The sequence below is a fragment of the Ciconia boyciana genome, chromosome 12 (assembly GCF_034638445.1).
Source record: "Ciconia boyciana chromosome 12, ASM3463844v1, whole genome shotgun sequence".
Classification (NCBI taxonomy): domain Eukaryota; kingdom Metazoa; phylum Chordata; class Aves; order Ciconiiformes; family Ciconiidae; genus Ciconia; species Ciconia boyciana.
Window position 1 is genome coordinate 1,942,948 of NC_132945.1, and position 9,297 is coordinate 1,952,244.

Consider the following 9,297-nt stretch of genomic DNA (forward strand, 5'->3'; position numbering starts at 1 on the left):
GCCCCGCCGCCGCCCTTAAAGCGGGGCCGCCCCTGCCCAGCCCCGGCCGCCCCGGGGAGGGGCCCGGCCCCGGCCCGCCCCCGCCCCGGCCCCCCGGGACCCCCCCGGCCCGCCCCGGCCCCCCCGGGACCGCCCGGCCGCCCCTCCCCATGAAATGCTGGAGCGGCGCGGCGGGGGGGGCGCGCTGGGAGCGCCCGTCCCGACGGCGGAGGGGGCCCCGGTGGTGGCACCAGGGGGGTGCCGGGGGGAACCGGCGGCTTTTCGGCCGCTGCCGGCTGCTGCGGGGCTGGCGGCTCCTCTGCGGGGCAGGGGGAAGCCCTGCCGGGGGCAGCTTTTGTCTGCGGCGGGGATGGCTCCAAGTTGCGGCTACTGCAGCACCTCAGCGGGGCCCGGGGCGGGGGGGCCGCGGGGAGACCTTGGAGCAGCCCGGCAGCGCTTACAGGGGCCCCGTGGGAAAGACCGGGACGGACTTTTTAGCAAGGCCTGTTGGCACAGGACAAGGAGCAATGGTTTTAAACTAAGGGAGGGCAGACTTAGACTGGATTTAAGAAAGACATTTTTTACAGTGAGGGTGGTGAGGCACTGGCACAGGTTGCCCAGAGAGGTGGGCGATGCCCCATCCCTGCAAACATCCAGGGTCAGGTTGGATGGGCTCTGAGCAGCCTGATCTAGTTACAGATGTCCCTGCTCTGGCAGGGGGTTGGACCAGATGACCTGTAAAGGTCCCTTCCCACCCCAACCGTTCTCTGATTCTATGATAACTCCCCATGCAGACCCCTGTCCTCGCGTGCATCCCTGGGCCCTGTCTGGTGCTGGTGCCCCCAGACGCAGCCTCGTCCAGCTCCTTTTCAATGAGCAGGCGGTGTAAGCAGTGACCCCGGCTGCTCCTCCTGAAAAGACACCTGCATCGCCACAGCTTTTACGCAGTGCTGCGTGGTTGGGTGACTGCTTGGCTGAATTTTGAGCCGTTTTTTCTGCCCCAGCTCCGTTTTGGTGGCTGGTTTCGGAGCTTCCACATACCTGTGAGCTCTCTAGCTGGGCGAGGACGGCCAGGCTGGTTGCATGGTCCCCCCAGATGCGATGCAAAGTGGTGAAGCACACGACTGGGAAACAGCGGTAGCTTGACAGCATCATGGGCAGGCGAGTGCAAATGGGGCAACCTCAGCTGCACGCCAGCAGCGGGACAGGAAGGTGCTCCAGTAAAACGCCTGGTATGCTTGGCTAGTTACTATGCACTGAGAAATCGCACTGGTGGAGGCAGATCTTTTCACCTCACGGCAAGTCAGCTACTGAAAAATCCCCACCCACATGCTGACAAGCCTCCGAGCACTTTGCTGCTCACCTATTTAAAAAATACTGATCACACACAAATGTGCTCTGTGGTGACTTCCAGTCGCACCGGACCGCCATACGCACCAAAAGACATTTTTCCTGAGCTCAGGGTCAAACTTTGCCCCTACGCTGTCCTGGAAGCGGTGGCATCGCCCTGTCTTCTACAGAATCAGTGTTCCCAAAGGTACAGCTGGAACGATCTTGACCACTGACAGCCAGCAGAGCCGTTCGGGCTGTCCCCGCAGCATCGTCAGCCCTGCAGCCCCCGTGTCCGTGCGGGGGACCCGGAGGAACAGAGGTCTCTGCCAGCCCTTCCTCGGAGCGGGAGGGTCACGCAGGTGACGGGTGCAGAGATGCTGCGGTGGCCAAGGAATAGCTCTGACGCTCATCTGGGTTCTGGAAAGCAGATTTTCTTCCATTTGATCCTGGTTGACCTCTGGTAGTAACTCTAAGCTTTAGCTTCTCATGGGAAATAACAATACCGAATAAATGCACTTCCTCAAAATTAAGGATTACATTCCAAAGTGGCAGACATGAAAAAAGAGATAGCAGCCAAGAGATCCTGTAAACACTGCTCTCTGCTCACAGGACGTACGTTTCTCCACGTCCTCCTGTTTCCATGGCACCCCTGTGGTGTGGAGGTCACGCGAGGGGACCTCTCCCTGCCTGTCCGTGCCCCCGTGCGAGGGTCCCCGAGGCTGCTCCTGTCCGCAGCCCATCTTCTGCTCAGCAGGACACGCCACACTGTTATTTAGGAGTGCTCAGTGTGGGAAGGAAACATTCCCGCTACAGGACTCGCTCTCCCCAGTCTGGCACGGGTGGAATCCCACCACAGCGCAGGGGGCTGGGGAGAGATGGGGCAGACGGGGAGGAAGGCGCGCGGGGAGAGGGAGAGCGGTTACTTCCAGCCCTGCCTCCCACGCGAGCCCCTCGGACCCCGCTGCCCCTGTGCGTGGGTCAGCATGGCCCATGGCTCTTCCCAGAGGGAAGGGCTTGGTGCAAGCATCACTCGTGAAGTTCCTCCAGCTCTTTGCTTTCTTTTGGCTGTTTCTGCATCTTCAGTTCTGGCACAACATTGGGTGATAACATTTAGAAAACACCTACAGATGGTTGGGCAGTGACGTCCGGGCTCCAGGGCTTTCCAAATCCTCCTTTTCTCATTAACAGGGAGTAGACCCTAGGTCGGTGTCAGCTGAGTGAGTGCCTGCGGCAGGGAACGGAGCCAGCAAGCACAGCGCAGAGACATGCAGGCGCAACGGGCCGAGCGTGGCCCCGTGCTGGCACCGAGGCAAGGAGATGGCATCCAGGTGCTGTGCCGGGAGAGCTGGAAGGGTGCAGAGCTGAGCAGCTGCTGGGGGAAGGCTGCTGGAGAGCACTAATTACACATTTTGCCACCTCGAACCTTTTAAATAAATGCTTTAGAATGAAATAAATGTCACCATGTCAATAAACTCATTAATGCTCTATAGGAATGAACCACAAATAAGATCAGCAGCACACTGGAGTCTGCTCTCGTACGAGGTAGGTGGATGATGGTCTCTTTGGAGACTGTTAGGGCAGGTTCTGCCTGGGCTGCATGGTTTTGGTTTTGTACTTGTGTGGTTTATTTAATTGTCACTGCACTCAGCCACTGCAAGCTCCTATTCACCATGCTCTTATTCTCCTGTTTCACTGTTTTGCATCACGTAGGGAAAGCAAAGGCTTGGAGATGGGCTGAATATAATGACAAAGCCCTTGTCCGCCTGGCACTGGAATCACAGACCCGATACAGACCCACCTGGAGGTTTCGCAGTACCGAGCGTTGCAGCTGTGCCTGCATCCTCCAGCTGCGATGCCAGGTCTTCTTTTCTTTCTTTTTTGCTTGCGTCTCTTCCACCCTGATGTGTCCCAGAAGGTTTTTCTGCTGTCGAACCCAGCAATTTGCACTTCCGTTGTGGGTCCTTGGCACCTTCTCACAGGCAGAATGTGCAGACTTGCATTTCAGACAAAGCCATGGTGCTGTGGAGGTGGCAGTTCCTCTTTCGCACCACTCTCTATGAACAGTGAAGGTGGGTGAGAAGTACGTACACCTCATCCCTCTGCCCCTCCTGAGAGCCTTCCCTGCCTTCCTCACCTACCCCATGCACAGAGAAGCCTGCCCGTCTCCCAAGAGCCACTTGGCAGCGTATTAGGAACACTGAAATCACAGGATCATGGGATAATTCAGGTCGGAGGGCACCTCAGGAGAATTCTGGTCCAACATCCTGCTCACACCAGGCCAGGCCAGGTCGCTCAGGGCTTTATCCCACCTGGTCTTGAAGACTTTCAAGGATGGAGGTCCAAGGGCCTCCAAGACTGGGCAACCTGTTGCACCGCCTGCAATCTCCTATGCTGTGAGCCAGTTCTGTAGTTTGCTTTAGTTGTCGTGCACATTTTGGTATTACTCCATTCTGCCATTCCTTCTGCTTTTTTTGGTACCTTTTTTTGCTATTCCTTCTGCTTTTTGCTACTCAGTTTTTTTATTCCTTCTCCTTTTTTTTTTTTTGCTGTTCCTTCTTCTTTTCTTTGCTGCTCTTCACTCTCAAGAACAGAAAGAATTCTAATTGCAAGGTCACACTGAGGTTAGTGTGGGATCGAGGAGGTTGCTGCTGCTCCATATGTGCTGGCAGAAGAGCCAGAGTTTTGCTGTAGAAAGGATTTCCTCACTGGACTCCTAGGATGAGGTCAAGCTGCAGCTCTGTTACAGCGAGGCCAAGAAGACACGTGGTATTTGATGGGGGCCAGGCATGATAACTAAGGGCAGAACTGGGCTATCAACGCCGTGAGGAGCTGGATGAAACCTTTTGTCCTCTGGGATGGGTGGCTGGAAGGTGGCCGACCCCAACACCTCCATGCACCGCGGGGACCTCTGCGCTCCAGGGAAAGGATGGATCCACGGCATGCAGACCTGGTGCCCTGGGAGAGGACAAAGCAGATGTCTGCGGCTGCGGGGCTGCGGGTGACTGTCCCTGGGGATGGCTGGCACTGCTTGGTGGGACAGACCATGGTGACTCTGCTCTCCCTGTTTGTGCAGGGGAAGATCTTCAGGCCACTCAGCGCTGAGCGCTTCAGGGAAGTGCCGTCAGTGTGATGTCCCTTGCACACCACACAAGGTCGCCTCCTCGCTCTTCTTCCCCTGCTTGGTTTGTTAGAGCCTTCCTGTAAGCTGGAGTCCAAACCGAGCTGACGTGTCACGCGGACTGACAATGCAAAGTCTCAAGAAGATGATACAGGGTAGGTTAGACAAGGAACTGGGAGGGGGCAGTGCAAAGGATGGAGGAGCTGGCAACAAGAACATGCATGTATAAAGGCCAGGCGTGGACAGGGGAGATACCCAGAGGAGGGCAAGAGAAGGGGAGGACTCCCCAAAGGAGCCCCTGGATGCATTGCCAGAGAAGTGGGTGTGAAGAAGACCCCTACAAAGCGATCCCCATCAGGTCTGGGGCATGAGGTTACACATTACCTCTCACGAGCAGTCAGGCTTGCAGAATTAGCCCAGGCAGGACTACGGGGATGGGGAGGCTTTAGGAAGAGCAGGTTCATGTTGTGGAACGTGAGAACCTGTTCTCGGAGGCTGAGGATGGGTCAGAAGAAGAGGGACTGGGGTCTGTAGTGTGGGTGTGCTGTGGTGACAGTGTGGGGAGCGATGAAGAGAAGGTGGCAGGATCAAGGATGGTTTTGTCTAGTGCAGCCGCTGAGAGCACTTTGTGTCCCGAGGGGAGAGATCCTGCTTAGACCGGGAGGCTCAAAGAAACAAGGGCTGGAGAAAATGTAAGAAACTAAATTCAGAGGAACATAGAGCAGAGGAGGACGAGGGGGGGAGTGGTAGGCAAAAAGAAAACTACAGGAGGTGAGACAGCGTGCAAAAACACACAAGGCAGTGACAGAGGCTGAAAGAGGAGGGAAACCCCCAAAAACTTGCGTGACAGGGGTGGGGATGGGATGAAGGCTGGAGATAAAGAGAGAAAGAGGAAAGAAGAGAGTTGTAGGGCGTTTTGGGAGAGGGATGGAGGTCAGCAAGGGAAGGGGGGCTGCGCTTCAGGATTTGGGACTGGGCGAGGGTAGCTGTAACCTGTCATTTCACTTCTAATGTGGGAAAGGGGGGGAAATCACTTTCTTCAAGTGATTTCTTTGAAGCTCTCCTTCATAGTCACTAGAAGTCTGGGCTAATTAAGTGACAATATGAATTCTAGCCGTACTAGGGAACTAGACACTTTTTGGAAGGAGTCATTTAGCTACGTTAATAAGACACGCACATGCATGCTGAGGGGAGGAACCAGCCATCGGTCTGCAGACTCTTTGCACTGGGAGTTTCCGAGCACTTTAGAAAGCCGAGTGATGGGGCAGATGTTCACAGCACCTTAATGATGCTAATTGCTGGCACTTCCCGTGTCTGTGCGAGCGGTGACTGCATCGCAGGCATCGGCTCTTTCAGTATTTCACCAGAGGAACTTGCCTAGATAAGGTACCTTTTGCCTCTGGGAAAGATTTTCACCGACATAAAGGTGATTATTAATTAACAACAACACAAATTGTAATGGCTTGGTAGACATCTGGAGGCTGAAGATTTGTTCCGTTAGTGCTTAATAAGAGCAATTCAATGCTTAGGCTGTAAATCAGCCTGATGCCCTTTTCACAGCACAGTGGGATAAGGCACAATTTAGGGGTATGTGCTTTGGAGATCTGTCTGGGACCATCCAAATCTGGAAAAAGCCCAATCATGCTTTAGGGTTAAAGTTGCCACTTAGCACTGAGTGACCTCCCATTGCCTTCTCCTCCTGGACCCCGAATGCCCGCAGCTCCAGACACCGTGAGATGTTGAGCCCTTCATTAAATATCATATCAATCCAGTGCACTGGACTGCTTCTTCCTTTACTGCTGGAGTTTCAAGCAATTTTCCTAAACACCTGAATAGTTTGTAGCCTGACTGAAAAAGTTCTTCAGCTTTGGCAACTGCTTTCGCACTGGCTATTTAAGAAGGAGAAATCAGAAAGCCAGCACTTCATGATAAAGCATACATCTTTTCAACATGTTGCTGTTTTCTTCCCTCTCCTGGGACTACCTAAAATAGGTTGTTTCTCTTTGAATCTAACGTGAAAAGGATGGTAATCTCAACTTCAGTTCAGACTTGCTCAAAGTTATTTAGAGTAGGCTGGACTGCGTGACGCTGGGGGAGAATGACTAGTGGCAATGTCATGTTCCAGATGCGCTTTCTACAGAAAAGCGTGGCCGTGGTGATGCCCGAGATTGGGGATGGAGACCCGGGTGCAGCTCTGCCTGCTCTGACTCGAGCCAGCCCCAACCTGGAAAGCGCGTAGCTGCAGTCCCGGCGCTCTGCCGAGGGAGGACTCATCAACCTGGGCATGTCCTTCCCTTGACATGGATGAAATAAAGCACGTGGGGAAAGTGGGGGAAATAAAGGGGAAATGGGGCACAGAAAGGTTTTGGTGTGGGTAATGCAGGGAGCGCACTGGTATGGTGGCCCTGGATCTAGCATGTGTGGGGGGCACTCCCATTGCAAAAGGATGGGGAAGTCGCAGGGAAATGGAAGGTTTGGAGGAGTTGCCCAAGTGTGAGAGGAGATGAAGAGTATTTTTTATGCAACAATTTCTGTGCCTTGATGCCTGACAGCCCATAGTCATTCTGAAACAAGCGGCTTTTGCTTCGTGCCTGCGCAGGAGCTGCTCAGCCAGGGCCATCCCCTCTGTTTCTGAGTGGCAACGAGCCCGCAGCCAGCCCCCAGGCTGGATGAGTCAACGTGTCTGGGTAGCAGAAAACCACACTGAGAAACGATGGTATCAGCGGCCGGAGTCAGATGGGCATGCCTCCCTCCTTTGTCAGCTTGCGAATGTGATGCCTTCTTTCAAAAAGTAATTTCTGCTTCTTGCCAAGGATAGGCAATGCCTTTTCTGCTGTGCTCTCGCTATAACAGTTCCTGTGAGGGCCCCCACGCAGTGGGACCTGTTTCTCCAGGGCACCATCCCTTATTGTCACCTAGACCCTACAGGATATGTCTCCATTTGTTCCCGGACCCAGCACAGAGACTTGATGTCACAGGTCCAGCACCGGCTCTGTCTTCCACTTGGTTTTTAGGAACTGATGTTAATATGTGTGGCCCTCACTGGGAGCTGCGAGGAGCTGCTCCATCCCAGCCGTAGGAGACCAGTGAGGCTCCCCGTTCCCCTGATTGCTGTGGGAGAAGAATGGAGCTGGGGAACAGTCTGTGAAGAAAACCTCAGCCCTCCTCAAGCTCTCAGATCATGAAGCTGTTGATTGTATCCTACTGCAAATACAACCTTTTTAACTAGCTGCTGTGGAAAAGAAGACTGAGAGAAGATGCAAAGCTGGGTGAGATGGTAGGACATCTTCAGCGCTGTCTCTATTCAGCATTTTTTGAAATAAAGCGCTTGCTCTCCTGAGGCGAATGAAATAAATTATTGCCAGAAGTGACTGGAAGGAGAGCATTGCACAATCCCATCATTGTTAGCCCAAATATTTGGAGAATTATGCTATTCTTTCACAGGCACAAATCTCTCTTCACAAAAGGAGGCACTACTGGAGATGGCTGACTAATCTGGGAAATAACAGAAGACAGCCAGGGAACAACGTTGTTTCTGTTTCATCGAAGAAGACAGGGTTCATGTGGTTTCCACTCAAAAAGCAAACCAAAAGGTGAGACTTTGTGCTGTCTTTTCTGAGAAGTGGAGCAGAGCGTGTGGCCCCCACCGCAGAGGTACGGGTATGGGCACGGGTACGGGGCTGTCCGTGCTGCCTCAGCCTCCCTGGGGTGCTGCAGCCAAAGAGCTTCATGATGTTCCTGCACCTGGGTTCACTTCCAGTCTCCCCTAGACTGATCCGCACCTGGGTCTGGGGGTTGTTGGGACAGGGAGCAGTAATTTCAGGGTCTTCTGCTGGGAAAATTTCTGGAAGTAGGGCTTTTAGGGACCCCTTAACCGGCTCCGATCCTTTCGCCTTGTGCAAAATGAAAGGATGGGCTTGTCAGGCCAAAACTCCAGACAAGGACCCAGAGACATCATTCTGCTGTGGTTCAGCTGGTGAAGGACCTCAGCAAGCCGTAAGAACTGGCCCATGTACAATCAGATGATCATACTCCGTACAAGAACACTACATACGTGTTCGTAAAAGATAAAGTTTGAATTTTTACCTTTCTGTAGGCATTATGGGACTGGCTTTACCAGATGCTGAACACCTCCAGGTCTTGCTGCGTTCGATGGCAGGCAGGGATTCCTGGTGTCTTGCAGGTTAGCGTCCTAAGTCCCTTGCACGTTTAACCACCTTAGGAAAGAGAAAAGTTAAAGACAGCATGAAGACTTTTGGACTGCTGATTTGAAAAGCTGGATTTCCTTGGGTTTTTTTATGGTTCCAACATGTCAACCTGTAGTACATAATAGCCACGCTGCCAGGAGATGCTGTCCTGATAGAGCAAATTGCTGCTTCCTCTTCCTGTTTTGTACATGTAACAAATGAATGCTTCAGCAGATGGGTGAGATAGAGCTTTCTTGAAGCTGTGTCTCCATTATTTCACAAGTCACACTGCAGACATGCCTGTCAAGAAACGAGAAACGTTCAGCGTCACTTTGTGGATGACATATTTTCAGGCAAAAGCAGCAGAATGTTTTCCCGATCCCAGAGGCTTCGTTTATCAGGAGCTGGGAAATTACATTAATTCTTCTGGTTTTGTTAGAACTGATGTGAAATCTGTATTATATGCAAAACTGTCCAAAGTATTCTGTCATTCTAATATTTTTTTTCCATAAAGGGACGGACCCAAAGTGCATTTATTGGCCCTTAGACTGGAACTGGGTGTGAGGGTCTATGCAGGTCAGCAGTGACTTTAAGCTTCGTCATCTGGGTTACTGGGTGTCTGTCCAGGAAATCTTGACTAGCATTTACTTTCAAACTGACAAAAGGTTGTGCTTTGATTTT

At 52.9% G+C, this 9,297-nt stretch overlaps 1 long non-coding RNA gene across 1 annotated transcript; it reads left to right on the forward strand.

The window, feature by feature from the left end:
- Window positions 1-7,225: 7,225 nt before the first annotated feature.
- On the forward strand, window positions 7,226-8,622 carry LOC140658701 (uncharacterized). Its single transcript, XR_012044819.1, has 3 exons — window positions 7,226-7,698; window positions 7,874-8,022; window positions 8,526-8,622. It is a non-coding gene; the product is annotated as an uncharacterized lncRNA (long non-coding RNA).
- Window positions 8,623-9,297: the final 675 nt, after the last annotated feature.